Genomic DNA, 24915 nt, shown 5'->3' with positions numbered 1-24915 from the left:
TGTCAAAATAGCACATCCATGCTGTCATTAATACCACTTAACTGGCTCATGTTGAGCCAACAATTGATCTCGGTGGCTCAATGCGTATGCGGCATTAAGGGTATGGATCGGTTTTGATAAAATCCAGCGTCCTCACCTGCTCTTATCTCAGATTTTATGTTTCAGGCTACAGACTGTGATAATGGGGGCAAGATCCCTAACTATCTTTGAACTGAAGATCCTTTCTGTTGTTATATTGCTTGTTTTTACATAGATTAGGAAAATCTTACCAAACCAGTCACATTCTTGATATGTTCTGGGTCTATACCATTATTATGAGTCTTCTCTTTCTTATACCGGTCTTCCCTCAAGCACATGAGATTCATACACTGTTGTAGTGCAAACTTCCATCTTCATGTTGCTTTGACTTGTTCGCCATAGTAATATTATCCTTCTCAGGATGTCTTTTTCAAAGTAGTTTGGTTAGTTTGGTTGAAATCAGCCACTGTTACTTGTTTATACCTTCAAGCTAAAAGAGAGAAAGAAAGAAGTAATTCCTTTTAAGACTGGTTATAATGACTATGTACAGGAATATGTATTTGGCAGCACTGTAGGGTTGTCAACATTGGCCCAAAATGACATTTGAATATTAGTTCTGCACATAATGTCCATGACACCGTGTCCATTTTAAGCTGGACTTTTGTCAGACGTCCTGTTTCTATTTATACCCGTCGCTCACTTTGAAAGCGCCGCAACGGACGAGGAACGGCTGTTTCGTGAAGTTGAAAATAAGGAATTATCTATACGATACCCTCCTCATTTCACTACAAAAACCTAAATAAGGTGGCAGCTGGCCAGAGGGAGATCGCCTGAAAGTTTCCTATACAAGGTGTTGGCTGTATTGTATATCATTTCCAGTAAATATCACAATAATAAACGTTCGTTTTCTGTTTTAAAAGTACAAACGTCGGAAGATAGTAAGTACTACTCACCCAACTTTTACGTGGTTACGTTTCCAGTCTGATCCGGTTTGTTTACATGACGTAATGTAACACTTGCTGTTAGGACACGCGTATCTCTCTCTCTCTCTTTCTCTCTCTCTCTCTCTCTGCGGCCGAGATCTCTCCATCATTACCGTTGTTGTTGAATTATTCCTCGTTCAGCTTGACCTAACGTTACATCTTATTTTCTTAATGAAAGTGACGTTGTGTGACTCCTGTCATGCCGCGGTAGTGCTGTGTTTTTTCACAATCGAATATTAGTTTTCATAATTGAATAGCTGTATTTTTTTACTATTCGAATATATATTCAAATTTAGAATATTTGTTAACAGCCCTATACAGCACCAATGGCAATGCCACAATTCAATTTGCCAAAATGATTTTCAGATTCATATTCAGTCTGAATACGAGGCCAGAAGCTAATGAGCCTCACATGTGACATGCTAACAATAACACTACCAGGGAACCTTTCTTTCTCGTGTCTGCAGCCTCGTCTGAATTCCTTCTCACAGCATGTAGCCTACTGTATGTTTCAGGAGCACAGTGGAGACATGTTTGTGCAGTTTGCAATTATGCCATCTGATTCAAACCAAAACGGAAAGTGGTCTGTTTAGTATCCTGAGTAGACCCTTAACCCAAATGCTGCAACATCATCATCATCATCATCATCATCATCATCATCATCATCATCATCATCATCATCATCCTCACAGTGTTATATAAGAGAACTCTAAACAGCTTCCTTGTGATAAGCTCTTACTGTCATGGAGAGTGTGCAATGGCAGTGTCTTTGAGGGGACCTTTTTTATACCAGCATTGGTTGTTTGTTCAGACACTTAAAGGGCCAGTGTGTAGCAATTCAGGGGATCTGTTAGCAGAAATTAATATAATATTCATAACTATTTTCCCATTAGTGTATAAATCACCTGAAACTAAGAATGGTTGCATTTTTGTTAGCTTAGAATGAGCCCTTCATATCTAGGGAGCGAGTTCACCATGTTGCTCCGTAGTGGTGTGGAAATTTCTCGATTATAAGATGCATCGCGATGCGGATGTGAACAATTCTGCATCAATGCAGTGACAGGACATAATCGGGAGTTTGGTTTCAATTCAGCTCAGTGTGAGTCTTTACTGCGTTTTGCTGTCATTTATTGCCGAGCTTGTTTCTCTCCTCTTTCTCTCTCTGATTGCTGTGTGTCACTGAGGGCGGAGATTTGCACACATACTCCATGTGCGCAGATCTGAAAGACGGCACTCTGCAGCTCGGCAGTCCGCTAGCTTGTTGCTCTTGCTTCCAATATGAAAATATAAATGAATATGAAATTCAACCGTGGTGTTGTTCTGTTGTTCTGAGATGCAGGGACTTAATGTTAAACCAAGTAAGAGTAGAAGAGCTATTAAGGAAAAGTAGCTAACTAATTCATGCAGTGTAAAATGCCATAGGTATATGAAGGAAGTGCCCTTTCTTAGAGCTGCTATGAGAAAACTGTATTTCTGTAGATTACAGCACACTTGTAATGCACTGCAGAAGGATTTATGTTTTATTTTTGGAATGCTTATGTACTGAGGTTGGTCACACAGATACTGGTATATAAAAAGACGCAGCTTTTATTATATTACTTTTATTTATGTTTATATTATAGACTGTAGTCTGATTTTTGAAAGCACTTTCTAAATAAAAAGGGAGATCGGAATTATCTGACTGCTTGCATTAATAGATAAAAAACAGTAGACGTGCAGTAATATAGAAAATTGAGGATGCAATACATTGAGATGCATTGAGAATCGTTGAGCGTTTGAATCGTTATCAAATCGAATCGTGATGCCGGTGAAGATGCACACCTCTATTGCAACATGTTTCTAACGTAGCACAGAGCGGACAAACCAAACATTGGCTCTAGAGAGAGCCTTTTGTGTTACCTGAAGGCATCCGTAGTTCTTCGAAACGCTTGTGAAATTGAGGTAACGTGAGTCGCAGAGTGCAAAACCGTAGTACCGCCAGCCGCTGTCTGACTTCCGTTGCTCGTAAAGTAGTGTTATTATGGTAAGAATGGCCTCTGAGTGAGGCGAATGACATTACCACGGTTTTGCACTCGCCGGCTCACGTTACCGCAGTCTTGGAAAGGAAGGAGTGAGCAGAGGGGAACTCAGTTGGTTGCAATCTGCAACCACACCACAAGATGCCACCAAATCCTACACACTGTACCTTTAAAACATCCTTAAATCCTGCCTTATGTTTGGTAGCAAAGGTAGAAAGTGTGACATATAAAGCATGTTAATCTGGAGATTGTGGTTTGTGTCCCATACCCCAACGGTCAGCTTTTAACCATGAAGGCAATATTTCCAGAACTTGAATCGAGTTGGGTTTTTTTGCCGTCATTTTGTCATTTTGGAAGGCACTAATAAATATCATATTTTGTTGGTTTAATTATTAGAACTTGTTGCCAGTTAAATTACATTTTAAGACATTCCTCCAGGTCTGATGGTGATCATGAGACATCATCGCACACTTCTCCCCTCTCTTACTCTCACCTCAGGTTGCTGTCACTGTATATCTCAACACTCAGAGGAGGTGTTCTTTAAATTCCTGTAGAGCGCTCACCATCTGTCCAGTGCCGCCTGCTGGCATCAGAGCCTGCCTGTTGGTCCGTGCCTCCAACAGCCAACAGAGTTTGTTTGAATTTGACTCTTCTCTTTAATCCTCTACATCCTCATTTGTCAGTTGACGGTGTATGAGCTTTATAGATAGGGCTCATCTTTTTTTTTTTAATGTGCAAAATCTGGGTGAAAGTTGGATTTAAAAATACTACGTGTAATGCAGACACTCCGAAGTTTAATTATTTCTTGAATTTATTTGTTTACTCATTTTTTAATGACTTACTTAGAGGCACTCTGGCACATAGTTTGCAACTCATTTTCACACTCTTTATTTTCTATAACTGTAACCACAATAAACAGCGTCTTCTTGCAAATCTTGTTAAAGATCAATAAAACTAAAAAAAATAATGACCCCTGTTTTTAGATGAGAATATTATCGTCTGGGTATTTCCACTTTATTTTCCATCCTCTATCTCAACTCCTTCTTCTCTACTCTTCTGTGCATTTAATTATCAGTCATGATATAAGCGTGGCCTTTTCCATACGAGGCGTGGCCAGGCAGACAATACCCAGCAAGCATACAGCTTCACTCCACTGACTCGCGACTATATTAATCTCCTTTCTCTCCTTTTCTTACTTAATTTTTTCCCCTACTCAGTGGCTTTTCTAATCGCATGCACTCCCCTATTAGAGATAACATGACCTTTTGTGTGTTGGCAGTTTCCTGTGTGACCTTTAAGACTGAGAACAGCTGTGGATCGAGTGGAGCATAATGTGGGGCTAAAGTGGACTTGATCACGGAGTTCAGCCGCAGAGGGCCATTACAACTCTTTGTCCTCAACTGGAAAATGAGAAAATTAGTCACCTTTACGTATGTGCAAGTGTAGTGTGTAGCCAAGCTTACAAGGACTCCTCTGACCTCATCTCTTGTTCATCTCAGTAGAACAGGCCCTCCGGATCACGCCTTGTTTCACAAGTGATCTGTCACTTTCACTCTTTCGTCGTGTTCCTCCTCATCACGTTCTTTGCTGCTCATTGGTTTTGGACTCCTGCCTTTATTTTTCTCTCTCCAGCTCCATCACCCATTAATTTTATCTCTCCTTCTTTTGTGATTCCCATTACCAGAGTAAAGTTTCAGGGTTTTATTTTTTTCACTGAAACCAGAGTGGTGAATAAGTAGTCATCATTTATACTTTAATTTGCAACCTTCATCTGAGACAAATGAATCAACCTTATTTGTAGCACAGCAGTGAAATTAACTTGGACTTGTTTACCTGTGTTTTTCTTTTTTTACTTTTCCTTTGAGTATTAAAAACAAATTGTGTTTCATCCCCTCTATACATCTTACTCACTGGTGAGTGATAATCATATTGAAAGTAATTTAAATGTAAGCATATCTCTAATACGGTGCGCCTTGCTTTATGATTGCATTAATGCGCAGTGACTGGTTAGAGAAAGAAGAGAGACATTTTTACTCAAGGGAGTCAATCCCCATAGACCCCCATGTTAAAATGCCCAACTTTACAGCAGAAATAAACATTTTTACAGCCTGGTACAAAAAAAAAAACAGTTTTGGTCTCGATAGCTAATATCCCCTTTCATATCAACTGTACGGGGGGTGAATTTTTATATAACTCACCCGTTTAACCGCCATCGTTAGCCCAAACATTGGCGATTGCTGATATATTCGCGCAGGTGTGTGTGTGCATATGTCTGCACCCCCCCTGCCCCTTCCCGCTGCCATAGTTTCAGCTGTGTGATCAGCTGTTCTAGTGGCGGAGCATCGTAAAACACGCTTCTTTCAAACTCAACAGAAACTAAGGATAACTCACCAAAACCATCTTGTTAGTCTTTCTAACAAACACCAACTCTGGTTTGGTCGAAATAAACCCCTTAATTCACAGAGTTAGATGTGAAACTATGCCAACTCTACACATTGTTTTCCCCCGCTGTATCCCTCTCTGCCCACTGAGCAGCGGCTCTCTTTCATCGGAGGCAGACTATTAAATTAGCAAAATGAAATGTCAGACATCGCCCAAACAATTGCCTCAAAAAGAAATAACCAGCGATGTAAGCAGCCAATCGCCGATAGCCGATATATTTGTCCAATCGCCCAACCCTATTAGCTGCAAGCTGTCTGCTCCGCTGCGTCACCTAGGCCCGCCTGCGCTCCACCAACGATCCACCTCTTTCCCCATTTTTAGATTAGTCGGGAGTTAGGCTGAGTTGTCACCGCCAAGATAGTAACGGCCTGAGCTACCCACTTTGAGCCTTACAACGGCTCTTCAGAATCCTCTGTGTGACGTCACAGAGACCACATGTTTTATACAGTCTATGTTTTTACCGTATATACAGAGATTGGCATGGTGCAGTCTAATGACGTCTTTGCCTCATTCAGGCTCTTTCTTCTTCTGCGTGTGGTTGCTCAAGCATGCACTCATGTTATTTCCAACAGAACAACAGTATTCCCTATTGTCTTTACCTCTATTTGTGAAACAAATAACTTTTCCATTATCCAGATTCCCCATGCTCCGCAGGTAGCTTGGCTTTTCACCTATGTGAATTAATAGCATGCACATGCACCGGTGAACACACAAGGAAATAAACACACATGCATGCTAACAGACAACCACTGCCATGCCTGATAAAAGAATCATTGTTAGAGTTATTGTTTGATGGATTGTCCATTTACCCATTTTCTGCCCTCACATCTTTCTCCACAGCCACGCCAATATATCCACTGTACCACAGTGAGACAAGGCAAAAAGCCAACCTTCTGGTCACAAGCCTGCTTCTCTAACCTTAAAGCCAGCATTGCCCCTTTATGGTTCATATAATAATAATTTAAATACATTTTTAATATTAAGTTGGGACACTTGTTACTTAAATGTTGTCCAATCAAAGGGTGACAAGCTGTTGTTTGTTTTGGGAAAAGCACTTCTTTTACATTTCCACATTAAAGGTCCAGTGTGTAGGATCTGGCGGTATCTAGCAGTGAGGTGAGGAGATTGCAACCAACTGAAGCCTCTACCGTGTGCAAAACGTGTTGGACGGTGACCGACGTGAAAACGCGAATGGCCCTCTCTAGAGCCAGTTGTTGTAAGAGTAGCGTAGGTCTTTTGGAGCAGAGTCAGTGCGTAAAGTGTCTGTGTACGTGGGGAAGTGAGTGGTGAAGCAAGAGAGAGAGAGAGAGAGCAGCGGCAACGGGAGCAAATAACGTTATCGACTCCGGCCCAAGCAGGAAATGTATCATAACAATTTATATCAGAGTGGAGGCAATCAAGTGTGTCAGATTTAGTTTCCAACTACATATACAGTATATGCATGTTGGGTATATGACACCATGTCTATAATGCATTATAAACATACTTTATAATGCGTTATAATTATATAATAATATGCTTATTGCACTGTATAATCTTAGTTATAAGCACTAATAAATATTCATAATTCTTTACACTCATAATAACACATTATAAATCATTTTATAATGACTCATGAGGTCAAGTATAATAATATTTTTTCACATTTTAATTTTTACTTGACCTTATAAGTTATTATAACATTATTTATAATGTGTATGATTGTTGTTATAAAGCATTAGGAATATTTATGAGTGCTTATAACTATGATTATACAGTGCTATAAGCAGATTATAGCACATTATATGTATGTTTATAATGCGTTAAAGACCTAGGCGTCATAGAAAGTGTTACCGCATGTTGCATTGACACTAGATGCCCACATGAACACATATCCACACAAACACACACAATGTGCCAATGAATACATAAAGAGATAGAATATTTCCCAGTTGGGTGCTACAACATATCATTTTCATTTTGATTGTTCCCGTTTCTCCGGAGTGATGCGGTTGTCTTGGTGGGAATGATAGTGCAGTGCAGTGGAAAAGTACAGAATGGTAATGATATCCTACAGGAGAAGTTCCAGCCGTGCAGCGATAATCATTTCTACAGGATTAAGTCCTGACCCACATCAGCCGAGCATATTAGCATTCTGAGAGAGTACTGCGGCAAGATTCCACACAGACTAAATGCCTGCAGTTAATAGGATGGGAAAGAGGGAGGAAAATAGGAGTGGGAGACAGCGTGAGTGGGAGAAGCAAAGAAAGATTGAATAATGTGGGAAAGAAAGCCAGCTTTTAGTATGACTTGCATGTCTGTTGTATGTTTTCTGGTGTGCTTTTTAAGACGAGCCCTCGTGCCGGCCTGCGTTTTTGGAGCTTCATGCTGTTAGATTAACTTGCATCCTAACTCCTGCATTGGACGAGAGCGGTATATCTGTGAAATGTCCTGTTCCGCAGTGACATTGGATGGCTAATATGGAACTTCAGAGGAACTTTATTTGAATTTCATTGATTTTTGCCATTGGCATTTGAATGTGGATAACATTGCCACCAGTTTGACGACCAAAGAGTTTTTTTTTTTTTTTTTTTTAGCCAGATCAATCCAAGAATCACAAAGTACAGACAAACAAGGAGAGGTTTTATGTTCTCCACATCGCACAACAGTGGTGCCTCAAGCCATTCTTATCTAACCAAGATCCTGCTTCATGGCACTTTTCACCTGTTTCTACTGTCACCCTTTGATCTTCGATATAGTCCCGGGTTTCCTCGACTAAAACGCCTCCAGTTGTCATCTGTGTGATAGAAGATTTGATAGCACAACATCTTGTAGTAATTACAAAGTTTAGCAAACAGCTTTTTAGTGGGCCTCTGCCTTGAGTCTTTCACTCACATTTACATTTGTGGTGGGTGTGAGCTAGCAGCAGATGGTTTGTTAGAAATAATGAAAACACTGAACCACTGGCCCACTCAAAGCTATTAAGGGAAAATATTTTTTTTTCACCCAGGGTTTAGCTTTGGCCATCATTTCTATTGGTTATGAAGACATACTGTATGACTAACTAGCTGTTTTGCTAAAGTTTCAGAGTTGGGACTAAAAGCTAAAAACAACATCACAACATCATCCACTTGGCTCGGGATCCCATGCGCGCTCGCATATGCGCTCTTGCGTGTGGCCGGAGTCTTCTCCTCTGCCTGCCTTCACTCACACAGCGCGCATTCTCGCTGTCTCGCTCCACCTCTAGACTTGAACGCGCGCTCACTACACACTGCAGAAGTTAGTTTAGCTCTGAGAATATCTAGTGAATGTGCAGTGGACATTTGTGCAGAAATAAATGGGCCCCTTCTTCTTTATTTCCTACTCCTAACCTCTTCCCCTGCCCCTCTGGCTGGGCATGATTGGAAGTGGGCTAGTATATATTCTACTGGGCTAATGGGGAAGTGGGAACAGGTGTGCAGGTGGGCGGGGGAGGTCAGGTGATGGGGAATGGCGGGAACACAGGGGTTACTGCAGGGCAGGTGGAGTGGCAGGGTCTGAAATGACCGGAGAGTTTGTACATGGGGAAAGATGACCAGGACATTGTGTTCAGCAGTGTTTCAAATGAATGGGGACCTCGTCACACACACATCTCCTGCACAATGCTTGTGAACTGCAGATCGCTATAATCCAAGATGTTTCCTCTCTGGGTCTGCCTGTATTTTTCATTCATCTTCTTCTATTTTGTTTCCAACACCACTGTAAACAAAACTGTATGTGCTCATGAATATTGGAGGTACTGTAGGCCATCCATTAAGTTGAGATAGATCTGCATTGCAGTGTCAAACTTTCCGTGTGAGTCAGAGGAATTTTCTCCATAAATCTGCAGCTGCTTACTGTATAAACACAACTAACTAAACTCCCATAACTGTCTCAGAGCCTCGTCTCTGTTTTCCCTCTAATTAAAACCAAATTACATAGTTCTATACAGTAAGCTCCCAAGGAAATTATTAGGACATTTCAAATCCAGGTCCTTGCTTTAAAGCTGCAGTGCGTAGAATTGGAAAAAAAAGAAACGGTCATTATATCCTGACAGTAATGCATGAAACAGGTAATCTGAAAAAAAATATGTTCCTCTGTGTCCTCTGGTGCTCCTAATGGCATCTGCAAGATTTAACAAACCAGAGGAAAACAACCAATCAGAGCCGAGCTGGAGCCTTGCCGTCTCTGAGCAGCTGTCAATCACTCACAAACTCCGATCAAACGGTCAAACTAGGCAGCGCTGATCAAATATGAATCAATATTCTGTTACTGTAATGCCTATTTCTTGCCTCAAATGTTTTAATAAACATCTTATAGTGTACTGTTTAGCTGTAAAATGAGAAAGTTTGTGACCCAGCAGCCATGTTGAGATAAGTTGAGGAAATACCAAGCAGCGCCCACCAGCTGGAGCAAACTTTCTCATTTTACAGTTAAACAGTACACTACAAGATGTTTCTGAAAACAGTTGAGGCGAAAATAAATTACAGTAACAGAATATTGATTCATATTTGATCAGTGCTGCCATTATTTGACCATTTGATCAGAGTTCGCGAGTGATTGGCAGCTGCCTCGTTGAATGTACAGCCAATAGGAACGCTCTCTCGCTAAAATGACCTGTGATTGACCAAAGTCTCCCGTCACGGGCTAGATTTTTTAAAGCCTGAAAACAGAGCCATGAGGAGGTGCAGAAATCTAGTTTTCTCTCTGAACACTTGAATTACAATATGCTGAAAGGTTATTATGGAATTTTTGCCAAATGATGCCAAAAATATTCTGCCTACTGCCACTTTAATACCTTCTTTATGTAGAAGAGTAACAACTGCAGTGGTTTTTTACAGTATTTAAGAACGTTTCCTTCCTTGATGAATCATATCTAATAAACTTGAGCAAATTTAAAAACATTTTCATAAAAGGTTAGATGGATACCACAGTGCAGCCTGTTAGTTAGTCACTCTGTAATCATTTAAAATGTGTCAGCTTTTGATTTGAAAGAAATATGTTGTCTTTCTCCTTTCAAACCACTCAGGTCGTTGTTAGTCATTGCTCACATCTTAGCCCGGAAAATTAACAACTTTAATTATGTTTTGTTCTTTATTTCTTCTGCTCAGCGTGTTTTCATTGAGCTTTAGTGCTGATTATTAAAACAAGCCACCATGAACATATAGACCTGCTGCTGGATATTGTTGGTCACTTACAATAAAATGCATTTGACACTATTTTCTGTAATCATACAATTGTAAGTAACTGGCTTTGAGGAGAAAGGACTCCACCAGTGCTTACCTGTGCCATGCCTCTGTCATTATGGGAAAGTGCTGATATAATTAAGCTGAATCTACTACAGTATAACTGACCTGTGTGATTTAAATGATTGTTTAATGTCGTTACATGTGTTTACCTTGGAAGAACAGCAAAGACAGTGATTGCTTGACAGGGAATTTAAGTTCGTAGGCGAGATTCGAAGAGAGTTTCCTATCAGATTTTCTTTAATAGCTGATTCATCCCTGCCTGAGGGTCATTCTAAATTGTCTGAGACTTTTTATAATCTCAACCTTCTAACGCACGTGCACACATGTGAACGCACACCCACACAGCAACACAAGCATGTGCCCACACCTTCAAGTGCCACTTCATCTTCTTTTATAAATCCAAAGATATTATGAGAGAGTCAGCAACGCTCACACCAAACTCATCTTGCGTGTGAAGAGAATCTCCCGGCTGAACCTGCTTCACTTCGAGACAAATTTGTCAAGGAAATAATTGTCCAAATGCGACCCGAGCGTATATTGTATTATGCACATTTAGGCACACACGCAAACGCACACAGCCATGATTGCCGGCTGTGTATATTTCTGAGTGTATCTCAGGGCCACTTGTCTCTGAAATGAATTACCACGCTGCCTCACTGGCAATACCTGTCTCTTTATGGAATCAATTAGAGTCCACCATAAGGCACAGCTTCTGTTGTCACACAGAGAATAATCACTCACACTTTCTCTGAGCCCAGCGGACCGCGGATAAATCTAGGCTACTGTATAGTTTAGTGATGGAATGGTCCTAATTCATCATTTAAAGATTGTGAAGGTGTGTGTGTGTGTGTGTGTTTTCAGCATTGTGCATTTCTGTTCTCTGAAGAGGCACGAAGAGGGCACCGTTCTAGGATTTTAATATTTAGATTAACTTTTTAACTAATTTGACCCTTTGGATGAAGCCTGTTGACATAATTTCTGTCAAAAATCGCACCTATTCTTCACAAAACTCTGTCAAATATGTACACACACAGATATCATGCATACTGCTGAAATCAGTGAACCTACTCTTTCCAGTTTCTCCAATGTCCATGGAGGATAAAGGCTCATAAATCCACCAACTAAAACTTCACATTAAAATCATCAAATTTAGACATTTTATTCAGCATCAAAACTAATCCAGGTAATTGTTGCCTGTACAGTACATGCTTAAATGTTAGTAGTCTATTCAACATGACTTTCCATAGTGCAGATTCACCAAAATATAAAAACAGGGTTTAGGTGTAACCAGTTGGCAACCTCCGGGTCTGAAAAGTGAAGCCAAAGCAGCAGTACCTTAAAATTGCATTCTTTCTAATGACCAGCAGGGGGCGACTCCTCTGGTTGCAAAAATAAGTCTGATTGTATAGAAGTCTATGAGAAAATGACCCTACTTCTAGCTTGATTTATTACCGATTATTAAACATTATAAACATGAGTTTATGGTCTCAATCACAGTCCCTTCACAGTGAATTGTAACATTTCGGTCGCCTAAAAATGGCTTATTCAGCGTTCAGTTGAACTTAGCTCCACCCTCTCGTGTCACCTCCAAGATGGCGACTGCCAAAAACCAAGATGATGACGGCAAAAATGCCAAACTCAAGGCTTCAAAACCATAGTCCACAACCAATGAGTGATGTTCTTATATACAGTCTATGGGTGTAACCCACAGCTAACTCATTGAATCCATGGCAACTTTATACAAAGCATGATGGGAACCCGGGTGGAATATTTCAAAATATTTTTCTATCAAATGTAAATAAAAAAAAAGAACTTGTTCTGTTTTATTTTATCCCAAAACTAAGGATTCAGACTGTCCAGATCTTTTCTTTCCATTCATGTAGAGATATTAAAACCTAAACTTAAACTTTATTAGTTTTGTCATATACATACAGGTACATACATATAATTTGTCCTCTGCATTTGAACCCATCCTAAGCATCTAGGAGCAGTGGGCAGCTGTAAAGCGCCCGTTAAAATCTGTGAACGTACAGGCATAAAACCCTTTCTTTTAATAACCATTTAAATTTATATAGCACAATATATTGCATTCCTAGCTAAGCCCTGTATTGAATCTGCCATAAGCCTGTAAATATAATGAGTACCAACAAACAAAAACAGCCCTGTTTTTAAAGGGTTAAAATCTGTCTTTGAAAGCTAATAATGCGTAACACCCCAGTCATTAATAAACAATGTGTTAATTACTCTCATTAAACACCGGTTTAGGCTGATGGAAAAGAAACTGCTTTATTAAACAAAGAGTTTGTAGAAGACGAAGGATGGATATCAGTGTCAATATATACACTTAGAGTAGCGAAACAATCCTGGGCAGATATTTAATCTACGCTGCCTTGTACTAAAGATTGTGTATGCTTATGTCACACACTGTGTACTTTACGCAGTGTAAAATACACAGTTGTTACAAGTGTGTGTGTAAGCAGTGTGGACACATTCAATATACAGTACTGCTTAGTTGGGTTAACCAGTTGGTTTTATCTTACAGTCAAACACATTGTCTGTTTGCATGTACTCACACACCATCTTCGTGTACTGGTGATAATTGAAAGCCTTGTTCTCTCTGCTCGTGGATAAACTCGGAAGGCAAAGTGAACTTTTCTGTTACTATAGAAACCAGATCCCAATTATATTCTTTTAAAGTAATGATCCTCAGGGACAAAAGGAGAAAAGTGAAAATAGGGTATGATGTATTGGGTTTTGATGTGTTCAAAATAGGGTCCTGGCAAGTTTGGATCGTCAAGAGGACGCTCTGTTAGATTTATGCCAGGTAAACGTGATATCATTACAGTAACAGCGCAGCGGAACTTAAGGTTATGGTCAATGTGACAGCAAAAAAAATGAGTGATGAGTCATCACTGTGAGGATTTGTGCAGTGCATCTTATTTAATCTCTTCTGGAGACAAGAGGGCACTGATTGATGCTGAGCTCTCCCTCCTGGCATGATAGAGCATATATATTCTGTAGGTAGACACACACACATATGCAAATACACACACAAATCAAACACCGCCTGCTTCTCACAGGAAATCATCGCAGTAATTAACGTCCTAGCCTGCTTCCTAGCTCCCTCGTTGCCACTCTGATTGGCTGAAAGTCATCCTGAGAAGCAACTCTGCACAGTTCCCACCGGTATTTTTTGCCAGAGTAAAATTATCCCGGCGCTTTGCAGGTACCAGGGGACATCATCAGCCTGTGTTAGTGTGTAAACATTTCTGTTTTCCCCAGTGCCCCCTGTCCCAGTGTCTCCAGCCCACTCGGCACAAGTCATTTGTCAGCCTTGATTTAGATTTATCAACACATAGGCCTCCTGCGGCTGAAGCTCAATCTGCACTCCCACTCAAAAGTCCCAAATTTACCGGACATGCTCTCGGTGGGTTGGGTGAGGGAGGGAGAGGGGGGGGGGTGTGATGGCGACATGATGGAGGGGAACCAGAAATTGAAACAGGGGAGAAAACGAGATGATAAGGAGGGAGGGTAAGAGAGAAGTGTGAGACAAACAGAGAAAAAGAAAGATGTGGGTGGAGGGGTAGCGAGGCTTATGTGTCTGTCTAGGCCTCAATTGAAAGTGGCTGAAGTGGTGTGTTGAGATTTGAGGGTCAGGCTCCAGAACCAGAGGGTGAGAGCGAGGACAGAGTGCTGGAGGAGCGATAAGAGGCAGAGGTGTGGGGGGGTGAAGAGTGGTGGGCACCCCTTTGTGTTATAGAAAGCAGGAGGGGTGTGTGGGTATGTGTGTGGAGAGATGTGCTGTAAAGGAAAAGGAAGGAGAAGGCAGGTGATGAGGGAAAAAAAAGGCCAAGGGGGGTTGGAGTGATGTTCAGAATGGGAAGATAAGCCAAAGCTTTGGTTGGAGGAAATAGCTAGATAGCTACCCAGAAAAAAAAGGTTAGCTGCAAAGTGGAGGGGCGACGTATCTGGAGGATAAAGAAGAGATACACTGAAGTGAAGATATGTGATCTCTTGCATGGAGAAAGGAGATGAAAGAGAAATAGTAAATTAATTCCTTAGATCCGCTATTCTCTAGACGGGGTATGAGCGTAAAGCCAGGGGTGTGTGTAAAGCTCCAGAGGGTGTGCAAAAAAAAATCACAATTTGTGCATAAAATTATTACATTTAGGTGCGAATGGCATGAGCAAGTCTTGTCGCTATTAAACTGCAAATTAGTATAATGTACCTTCATGTTTTTAAATTAGGCATGAATATCTTGTAGTCTAAATTGGGTTGAATGCACCATATTTCTGTCTAAATGTCTCTCCATTGTTATGAATTGTGGTGGTTTGCAGTCAGAAACAAAAAACCTCATCCATTCCGTGGTTTCACGAGTGTGATTGTTAATCATTTCAATCTCACAGTTATTAGCGCGTATGCTTTATTTAAGCTCTATTAATTATAGGCTGAACATGCATGAATGGTCTTTCGGAAACATGTTGCTCCACAGTGACATTCACGCCTGAGCTTCCCACTGCAAACACCATCCTTTGTTGTTGCACTGCTGGAGTGCTTTTAAAATACTGCTACTCATTTATACTGTAAATCACTGAAGGGCTACGAACCGAAATACATCTCTGACCTTCTGCTACAAGATCAACTCCTCTGTTCTCACTATGCATGCAAGTGCACGTATGCAGGGAGCTATAAACAAAGCTTCCAATAAAAAGGTGAGGACACAAGTTGGCCTTGGACATTTTCTGTAAGCAAATGTGGAACTGTGAAAACAGTATAAGGGTTAGGGATGACAAATTCAACGAGAAAATGAATTTGTCACAAGGAAATGGATTCTCAAAATGATAAACCAACTGTCAAATTAGCTAGATTGTTATGTCAGGAAGAAGTGAAGCAATAACTAAGCCCCCATAAGAAGTATATATAGATAAATTCACTTCACACACTCACAGTAAATTAACAAAGAGCTTAAAATGTTGTTATGTGCACCGAAACAACGGGTGGAAGCAAAAGATCCGACAATAATCAGTTTTGAATTTGCTTCCTCTGATTGGCTTCATCTCCGTGGCAACAGTAGCTGAGGCTCATGGGCCAAAAAACATAATTTCTTGGAAAAAAATGTTGAGATATTTAAAACTGGCAGTTTAAATAAACCTGTAGATTTTTTTTTTTTTTTATTATCCTGTTTCTTAGATCAGGAACATTGAGGATATCATTAAAAAGTGAAATGTGAAATGGAAATTCCAAGTTTCAAACATGATCATTAGCCTAAACTGATTACATAAAAACTAATTGGACATCTCAAATTACAAGAACAACAATATTAAAACAGCTACAATTCATTTAATACATATTGATAATGCCGAAGAGACCAGGGAGGCTGGCATCACTTGAGAGATTTTCTTCTTTTTTATATATGGGTCAACTAAAACTACAAAAACTAAGCAGACTAGCTAACTTTACTGTTAGCTGCCAAGCAACAAACCAGCTGAGTTCTAACTTCTTAGTCAAAGTTATTGCAAATTGCCTGAATCCTTTCTCTAGAAGTAAACCCACAAATAGCGAAAACCTCCAAAAACTCTTGCGTGACTCGCTGACCGACGACCTATCCTAACCTTAACTATTAGAGGTCAATGCCTAACCTTAACCATTCAAGGTCAATACCTAACTTTAACCATTCGAGGTCAATGCCTAACCTTAACTATTCGAGGTCAATACCTAACCTCAACCATTGAAGGTCAATACCTAACCTTAACCATTCAAGGTCAATACCTAACCTCAACCATTGAAGGTCAATACCTAACCTTAACCATTCAAGGTCAATACCTAACCTCAGCCATTGGAGGTCAATACCTAACCTCAACCATTGAAGGTCAATACCTAACCTTAACCATTCAAGGTCAATACCTAACCTCAACCATTGGAGGTCAATACCTAACCTTAACCATTCAAGGTCAATACCTAACCTCAACCATTGAAGGTCAATACCTAACCATTCAAGGTCAATACCTAACCTCAGCCATTGGATGTCAATACCTAACCCCAACCATTGAAGGTCAATACCTAACCTTAACCATTCAAGGTCAATACCTAACCTCAGCCATTGGAGGTCAATACCTAACCTCAACCATTCAAGCTCAATACCTAACCTCAACCATTGGAGGTCAATACCTAACCTTAACCATTCGAGGTCAATACCTAACCTCAACCATTGAAGGTCAAAACCAAACCTTAACCATTCAAGGTCAATACCTAACCTTAATCATTGAAGTCAATACCTTACCTTAACTATTCGAGGTCAATGTCTAACTTTAACTATTTGAGTTCAATGTCTAACCTTAACCATTCTATATATATATATACTATAGGTGCCTTACCTGCCTCATTAGCCTTCTCAGCAGTGGTTACTGAGGAGTGGTCAACTCGTCATTCACTTTTCCCGACCAGATTTTCCATGATTCATCAGTCACAAGCCTGTAAACTCTAAACTATGTGACTTGCTGTGTGACGGATGCTTTTTGATTTTGTCTTACTTCTAACAACTGAACTGTTATTACTAAACTATAACTTTTAGCTTTATTTGACATTTATTGGTGTATCATCACATTTTACAATCACTTATTACATTTGCCCATCAATAATTATCATTGACCATGTTTTCCCCAAAGGTATTTAGACCAATAGTTATTAAGAAAGTACATGTTAGTGTGATCATCATGTTGTTTCTTAAGTCCATTCAAAAGACCTTTCACAGATCCCAACCTGCTTTCCTCACAGGCGGCATTGTTCATCATTTCAGTTTGGAAATATGGAGTGGTGAGGGATTAGAGGGCCTTTCTGTTGACAGAAATAAGATGACACAAGTGTGTGATAAAGTCCACTGTTACATCTGGGCTAATAGTGGATGGTCAGGGTTGGTTGTGCCCTGATCTTGGTTAGTGAGCTCTGGTTTTGATTGCTTTAGTCTGGCCTCAGTTGGTATTCTGGTCAGTGGGTCAGCGCCTGCAGCCAGGCCTCTCTTGGGCCATTCGTTAAAGTGATGTTCCTCGTCAAGTGTTCAAATCACACCATTTAATTGGCCTCCAGCGCCCTGGACAGGAGCCAATTACAGCTCCCTCCCTCTTACGCTCTGCATGTCTGCACTCGTCTTTTAGCCGCAACGTTCTTACCATTCTCTTTCTCTCTCTTCGATTTTCCTTTGCATTGTCACTTTCGTCATCACAGGGATTGACGTACGTTTTCATTTTCAATATATTTTCTTGGTCAGTGGCAATTTTGCCCCCCGGCTTTCCTGAGGCAGTTGAAAGACAGTGTTTAGAAGGATGACTCCCAGTGTCATTGAGGGAAAATTACATTCTCTTTGGTCTCATTTTGACCATAAAAGGAGATTTCACATGAACTCGCAGCGGTGGGGAAAGTGGTCCCCAAACCCTCTGGCGTAAAAAAATAAAAGAGGCATAAAAGAAAGGGAGGATGTGGAGCCTGCAGCGATGATGAGACGTTTGCGACAAAGACACTTTGTCAGAGAACAAGACACAGTAGTATCTAAATGTCTGGATTACAGTATGACAGGGTGAAGAGAGGTTGGAAAGGCAAGGTTCACAACATTGAGCTCTGGTGTATTGAGGAATTTTATCTCTACTGCCGTGGTGTCATACTGTCATGGGATATGGCTGAGGACTGAGGGAGAGGCACTGGATGCCACATTGATCCCTCAGTCAGTATGAAATTGCTAGAAAGATAAAGGAGCGTTTATTTAGTTCATCATCGCATAATCCCCCACAGTGCCTCTCACGGTATAATAGGCCTCTGTCTTCCGCTGCCTCGGACAGAGCACCTATTATGTCATCAAAAAGGGACGATTAGCAGAGGAAAGGGGGGCACCGACTACCTGTTCACAAAGGCTTTAATTTTTACCGGTAATTAAAGGCTGACATTTCCCTGATGGATCATCGGGGGCCACGGAACAAACGGGGAGAAGGAGCGACAGAGAGGAGAAGAAGCAGGATTCTCCTCTGTTAAAAGCTCTCAGGCCTGTAATGGTAATTAAGGGCTTGTCTCTGGAGAGGGGATGATATTAGAACAGAAGAGAGGCCGAGGGGCTGGGCCCCCAACTCTTTCATATTCTCATTGCCCTTACTCATTCCTCCACTTATTTCTTCCAAAATCCTCCAATCCGCTCTTTCGCTGCACTTCTCACCCCTCCGATTCCCCCACCTCGCGCCGACCTGCACTCCTCCGCAATGCAGAGTAAAAAGTAATCAGTTCAGCCTATCGTCATTGTTCCACATCAGCTCGCTGCTACGCCATGAACAAAAATGCCACATCTTTACATGCAGTAGGGCTTATTTGCAGGTTAAAAAAAAAAAATGTTTCAAAAGCAGCTTGATGAAACAAGTATTTTCCGGCTTGCGTGCACCCAGAATGTCGTTTTGGCCCGCCTCCTCCAATTAAAAGCCGACTCTGATTTCTGCCTGCCATCGGCGCAAAGCCACAGAGGTCCTAATGTGGCAGAGTACCTGTCTTTACTGTGTTTTCTGGTCCTGACGGAGCCCGCAGAGCTGCTCCTACCCAGCACAGTAGGCGTTGTCATGGTAACCTGCAGGCAGCTATATAAAAAAAAATGTTGACAGACAGATTAGGACTTTTCTGAGCTCAACACCACACTCCTGATACAACCAGAAAACAGTAAACACCCCCCTCCCCCACCCATCCCCTGCCACCCTCCCTCCACACTGACGGATGAGTTTGGACGACGAAGCGGGATCAGATATTTTTAGCGATGGGAATGAAAATTTCAAGGAATCTCAAGGGGATGTTGTTGATGCTGACTAGCTGTCGTTCACCGTCTTTTCTCAATGCTTGTTTTTTTTTTTATCACTTTCTGCCTCACCCAAACTCATCTCACTCTCTTGCCCTTGACTAGAGTGTGTATATTGTGAAAGTGTGCTACTGTGGGGTGAATCTGAGGCTGCATGCAGATAGTATACAGAAATACTGTATATGTATTATCATATGCAACATGCACTAGGGACTTTCTTCACTGCCACTTTCCATAGTGATGATCCATTTTTAACCACGCAGATGGATGCACCTCCCTTTGCTACATTGAACCCACACACACACACACACACGTATATAGCAGTAATTTATTGAAAGCAGTCTCAAATATACCACAAAGATTTTCTACACACATCAGATATTTGTTGTTCAAAGCCACATGTGTGTATGTATTGCGTGTGTTGTTCGCTCTCTTATCCTTGTGTGTGCAGAAAAAGGATTACACAGTACTGTGTGCACTTTTTCATGCTTGTTTCACACCTTGTGGGGGAAGAATCATGACTGACAGGACTTGTATCAGATTCTCCTGCAGCGATATCCACAGGAAATCTTCACAAACACAATCTCTCTCCCACACACACACACAGGCGCTCATATACAGTACATAATGTGCACACACAGGCACTTTCTGCTTGGCGATTTTAATTAATGCTTAAAACGCTCAAACTCTGAAATTACAGTCTCTGTCAAAAGCAGGGCTGTAGAATAACGCTGTTCTGTGTGAAAGCCTTGTACATTCATGTTTTCACTTCAGATGAAGAGATATATACATGAAATGAAAAAGTTCTCTCATTATTATAGCTCGCCTTATAATCTCATTTGATAAACTCAAGCTGAAAACAAAGCTGCTTTAACTCTGCCGCTCTTAACTCGTCATATGTTGACGTTTAAAAAATTGTGCTTTTCATCTGTAATACATCAAGACGTTACTGCCAGTATAATTTGATAGGTTTGAAGATTTCACAGACCGGAGGAAAACAACCAATCAGAGCTGAGCTGGAGCCTGTCGTCTCTGAGCAGCTGTCAATCACTCGCGAACTCCCATCAAACAGTCAAACTAAGCAGCGCTGATCAAATATGAATCAATATTCTGTTACTGTAATGCCTATTTTTCAAATGTTTTCAGAAACATCCTGTAGTGTACTGTTGAGATGTAAAATGAGAAAGTTTGTGACCTGACATTAGTTGAGGAAATACCAAGCACCGCCCACCAGCTAGAGCACAGCCAATAGGAACACTCAGTAGGAACGCTCTCCCTCTAAAATGACCTGTGATTGGCCAAAGTCGCCCGTCACGGGTTCGATTTTTTAAAGCCTGAGAACAGAGCCATGAGGAGGTGCAGAAAGTCTAGTTATCTCTCAGAACACTTGAATTACAATATGTCGAAAGGTTATTATGGATTTTTTGCCCAATGATGCCAAAAACATTCTGCCTACTGCAGGTTTAAGTCAAATTGTTCTAAAAGCCTACTGGTTTTTACAACAACAATGTTTCTAAATATAAGTGAAGAGATAGTTGGTTCAATGGGTGCAAAAACAATGACAAACAAATGACATTTCTTCATAATCTATAAGTAATAATCTAAATAAAGCTCAATAATTGATATTCCTTATGGTTGCTTCCTTTGAATGTTTGACCTTCACTGTACAGATTGATACAGTATGTTGAGAGTTTGTCACCAGAAAGCCGTTTTCACATTTGTCTGCTTTACTGTGAGCTGGAGACATGCACATATGGGCAAAATCGTTTTTTCACATCACAACTAGTTTGGAAAACGATCATCATGGCCTAAAAATCTTATTACACAAGCACAAGTGAAAATCTTCAGCTGACACTCAGAACAAACTTTAATGAATTAGTGAACACTTTTGTGGAAAATCTGTATTGGACAAAGTGAAATTCAAAACATGTTGTTTTTACTGGACGGGATCTTTATCTTGCTGTGCGACATCATATTGCATTTAAGAATGCTTTTAAAAATGAAACAGTGCTTTTACAAGACAAGATGAAAAAGGGAGATGTTGCACGCAGCTGTTTCCCTTGGTAACCTCGTGATTTTTGGATGCAGAGTGAGGACTGGTAGGAACAGGCAGTCCCGAGGATGTGATTGGGTGTTGACTGGTTTTCTAATATAATATCATATTTTCACCGTCAACTGTGCAAACTTTTTACATTTCATGCACTCTCACCATCTCATGCATGTAATGTTTGTCAGAAATTATTGTGTTTAAACCAGCAGTAGCCAGAACGTTTTTTGCATCATTGGGCAAACATTTTTTGCAGCAATTGTGCATGATTTCATCACAGCAACTTCCAACTTATCATTGAACGTAATAGCACTTTGTTTTGGTGCCACACTTCTCAAATTATACTAGCTGATATAGTAGTATCAGCTAAAATGGAATTTGGAAGCTGATATATGTGTGATGAAAATGTCCAAAATGAGTGACATTTTAATGAAGCTGAATAGATACCTTGTTTTTAACAAAATACCAACACCTCAGCTCGCTTGGTTCACGTGGAACTTCCAACTCACTGTGCCGGTCCTCCCACCTGCACAGGGCAAGAAAATCAAACAAATGTGCAAAGTGCACTTCAGGGCGAAGCCAACACCAACATGTGGTATCGCTTCTTGTGCCAGACTTCGCCCTGCCTTGAAAATAGAGCACTAAGAGAACATTGGGTTGTGATGAAGACCAGAGTGTGTTATGAAACATCAAACACACTCTGACTATGACTTATTCAGAGAGCACTCCCGATTGTTGCTTATTCTACAAATAAAATATGGTGGTGGCTGTCGGCGCACAAAGAAAACGCACAATCCAACTCTGCTCCAAGCAGTGACATGTGAAAGACAACGGGCCTATTCAGTGGATCCTAGGAGAAAGAGATGAGACAGAAAAGACAGAAATGACATTGACGTGCATGTTTGCGTCTGTTCGTTTGTAATCATGTTTGTATGCGCGCGGTTTTATTGTTTCTTTTTTTTCTGCCTGTCTGTTCATTCATCTGCCCTTCTGTCTGCATATCTGTCAATCTCACTGTGTGCGCCGTGCATCTGTGCTGAATTTTGGACAGCATCTGCAGCGTGTTTTTTCTGTGCAAGGTTTGTTTTCCTCTCTTCTGGCTTGGAAAGTATTCCTCTGTCTGAATCTGAGTGCCAGCTCCGTGATGCCTAATTATCCCAAATACTGTGAAATCAGCCAAACATGCACCAAGGGTTGATGCAAATCAAATATATGACCCTCTGGAGCACACGTCATTATATAGTCTCTTTAAGTGCGAGCACCATTCTTGGTCTTGGTCTCATTCATCCATTCATTTGGCCATGCAATGAAGAGAGCCAATGTACTGTATGTATTTTGTATTTATGTATTTTCTATTAGAGGGCTTTTTTATGATTCTTTGAAAAAGGCATGATGTGGTTTTCTGTTTATATTTTTATTTGACATGAATGCACTTATTTTAAGTGCAAGGTGAGTATTTAAAGCACTTGCAAAAACAAGATTTGCACCTGCTGTTAGTTGCTCTTTAAAGGAATAGTTTGACATTTTGGGCAAAAAGAGTTAGATGAAAAGATCAATACTACTCACTTGCTTATAAACAAATTAAGAGCCAACTGCCGGCTAGCTTAGCTTAGCATAAAAGCTTGATAACCTGGCTCTGTCCAACAAGTTAACATGTTATATCTTGTTTGTTTAACTTCTACAAAAGCCAAAGCGTAAAAACGCCATGTTGTGTTTTTACAGGAGGTTATGTGTGGGATTAATTCATGCCTGGCTCCAGGAAGTCGCTGTGCCCAAACAAACGATAAATAAGGTGTGAATTAGTGAGCTTTAAAGGTGTTGGTAGGCAGATTTTTTTTACTTTTGGACAGAGCCAGGCTAGCTGTTTTCCCGCTTTGACAGCACTTGCGTGACACTTGAAGTTCTGTTGCTAAGTGCTTACAAAATAATCATGAGGTTTAGGCCAGTTTTTGCCTGGGAACCAGACAAATCTGTGAGCTCATGTTTTATTTGCTCTCTCAGATGTGTCTGGTCCCCCTCCGCTTTGGACAGATTTGCAGCAGCCTTTTATCTAATATGGGGCGTGTTTGAGACGAAGGCCGTAAAGAGGAGCATTTTTGAGGCATTTTCGAAAACAACCGAGATGGCTGCAGCTGATGTTGAACTTTCTGTTGAAGCTGCTATCCCGTCAGTATTGAACAAATTGGATGGTATATTTTTGCTTAAAGAAGAACAATCAACTGCACTTAAAGGTTTTCTTAAGAAGAAAGATGTGTTTGCCATATTTCGTGTTTAATATACCAACTCATAATATACCAGCTCATCTATGCACGCTGTTGTCTATTTATATTTTTCCGTCACTCAGGCATAATTTTTTTGGGTCGTGTCTAGAAGGTAACATGTAAATTGCAAAACTCATGCGAAATGGTTAAGGTAAAGCATTCACCTAGAATGGTTAAGGTTAGGTATTAACCTAGAATGGTTAAGGTTAGGCATTGATCTCGAATAGTTAAGGTTAGGTATTAACCTAGAATGGTTAAGGTTAGGCATTCATCTAGAATGGTTAAGGTTAGGTATTGATCTCGAATAGTTAAGTTTAGGCATTAACCTAGAATGGTTAAGGTTAGGCATTAACCTAGAATGGTTAAGGTTAGGCATTAACCTAGAATAGTTAAGGTTAGGCATTGATCTTGAATAGTTAAGGTTAGGCATTAACCTAGAATGGTTAAGGTTAGGTATTAACCTAGAATGGTTAAGGTTAGGCATTGATCTCGAATAGTTAAGTTTAGGCATTAACCTAGAATAGTTAAGGTTAGGCATTGATCTTGAATGGTTAAGGTTAGGATAGGTCATCGGGCAGCGAGTCTCGCAAGAGTTTTTGCAAGTTTTTGCAATTTGAGGGTTACCTTCTAGACATGACTTTTTTTTCCCATGCACTTTGTGCCAAGTTCTGCCCTAATGTGCTGTGATTGGCCATCTGCAACGGGCGGACCTGGTCACTGGGCACTCAGTAATAACTCATTGATAACGACCCTTGGAAACTGAAAATGAACAGAGAGGTTCCAGACTAATTCGCATTTACGATTTCATCTGGTGATATCAGGCTAGTATTAGATACCCATTTGTCTCCAATTTCAGCTTTTCAGATAGACCAATGAAAGAATGCCAGGGGTACAGAGGCTACATTACAATGAGGATGGGACTTTGGCATTTTATACAACTTCACCTCCACTGCACATCCAGTTATGAATAGGTTCAAGAGGTATCCCGTCAAATTATACTGTCCTCTATCCATCATATAGCGTGTGGTGGACCAGAGTCGTAATCAGTCTGTGTGGAAGTTGTTAAGACTCTAAGAGATGCT

General features: G+C 40.6%; 1 protein-coding gene and 1 long non-coding RNA gene across 3 annotated transcripts in view; one reads left to right on the top strand and one right to left on the bottom strand.

Annotated features, from left to right (window-relative positions):
- il1rapl1a (interleukin 1 receptor accessory protein-like 1a) overlaps positions 1 to 24915 on the top strand; it is a 204018-nt gene that overhangs the window by 151849 nt on the left and 27254 nt on the right. The gene's annotated exons all lie outside the window — the stretch shown is intronic.
- LOC119500078 lies at positions 16116 to 16877 on the bottom strand. The gene is made up of 2 exons (XR_005209528.1): positions 16741 to 16877; positions 16116 to 16395 (listed from the first exon to the last, which is right to left on the bottom strand). It is a non-coding gene; the product is annotated as an uncharacterized LOC119500078 (long non-coding RNA).

The sequence above is a fragment of the Sebastes umbrosus genome, chromosome 13 (assembly GCF_015220745.1).
Source record: "Sebastes umbrosus isolate fSebUmb1 chromosome 13, fSebUmb1.pri, whole genome shotgun sequence".
Lineage (NCBI taxonomy): Eukaryota > Metazoa > Chordata > Actinopteri > Perciformes > Sebastidae > Sebastes > Sebastes umbrosus.
The sequence above is the reverse complement of the archived record's forward strand: the minus strand, read 5'-3'. Positions and strand labels throughout refer to the sequence as shown.